We start from the raw sequence: 1194 nt of genomic DNA, 5'->3' as shown, positions 1-1194 counted from the left end.
ATGCCGGGGGCTTAAGTGGAGAGAAAATGTTTTGAGAATGATGAGGGCAATGAATGTACAAATGCGCTTTACACAATTGATGTATGTATGGATTGTGCTAAGCATTGTATGAGCCTCTAATAAAACGATTAAAAAAAAATCAAGTGTGGCTGAAGACAATCGGATCTATGGTCCCCCCAGTGTTGCTGAGTTGAACTGTGCTCCACAAAATTTCAGACTGATTTTTCAGAAGTTGATCACGAGGTTATTCTCCCAAGGCCCCTTTGGTTTTTGAATATTTTTATTGGAATATAAAGACAAGGAAAGATCAGCTGTTTGCAACCACTGATGTCTCCAAGGGAGAAAGAGGAGGTTTCTGTACCCTTAGGAAGAGTTGGAAATGACTCGATTGCAGGGAGTTTGGCTTTTTGGGAACAGGAAGAACACAAACTAACAGACGAAAATCTGAACAACGAGGACTAGACAAAACATTGGAAAGTTTTGATCGAAAAGAAAGCAGAAGATATTCAAAGTGGAAACAACTTGAACTGCCACCATTGAGATTAGCTGTTGAATGACAGCCTCTGGTAACGTAGAGGGTCAGGGAAAGAGAGCAGTGTCCATGAGATGGATTGACACAATCCCCTTAAAATGGTCTCAACATAGCTTCGCTCTCTAATGCTGCTGTAACAGCCAAACACAGGTGGATGGTTTTGAAAACAGAAAAATCGTTTCTAGAAGGCTCCCAGGAAAAGGATCCCTAGCCCAAAGGAGCACTCTACTCATGATTTTCTTCCTTCGTGGTGTCTTGGCCTGTTTTCCCCTCCTTCATCTGGCGCCAGACCAATGTGATGCAGGCATAACCCTTGGGAAACTCTCCTCCCATCTGATCAGGGCTGCGACCTTATTAAGGGGATTGCATCCCACACTAGTCCCCTTGGACTTAATTGACTGTGATCACAACAGACTGGCCTCTCATTCTCTCTGGTTAACATCACAGAGGTCAAGATTTACAACACATAGGATAATCGCATCTGATGGCAGTGCAGAGGACAATTACATAAGACTGGGAATCAAGGCTTTGCAAAGTTAACATATACATTAGGGAACAAAATTTTTTTTTTAATCAGTTTATTGGGGCTCATACAATTCATCACAATACATAGATCAATTGTGTAAAGCACATCTATACATTTGTTGCCCTCATCATTCCCA

General features: G+C 41.9%; 1 protein-coding gene across 1 annotated transcript in view; it reads left to right on the top strand.

Moving 5' to 3' along the window:
• Positions 1 to 1194, top strand: part of HS6ST3 (heparan sulfate 6-O-sulfotransferase 3) — a gene marked incomplete at its 5' end in the record, with an annotated part of 1085728 nt that overhangs the window by 743220 nt on the left and 341314 nt on the right. The window lies entirely within an intron of this gene.

The sequence above is a fragment of the Echinops telfairi genome, unplaced genomic scaffold (genome assembly GCF_000313985.2).
Source record: "Echinops telfairi isolate 266 unplaced genomic scaffold, ASM31398v2 ScPeMD7_24;HRSCAF=84, whole genome shotgun sequence".
Taxonomy (NCBI): domain Eukaryota; kingdom Metazoa; phylum Chordata; class Mammalia; order Afrosoricida; family Tenrecidae; genus Echinops; species Echinops telfairi.
The sequence above is the reverse complement of the archived record's forward strand: the minus strand, read 5'-3'. Positions and strand labels throughout refer to the sequence as shown.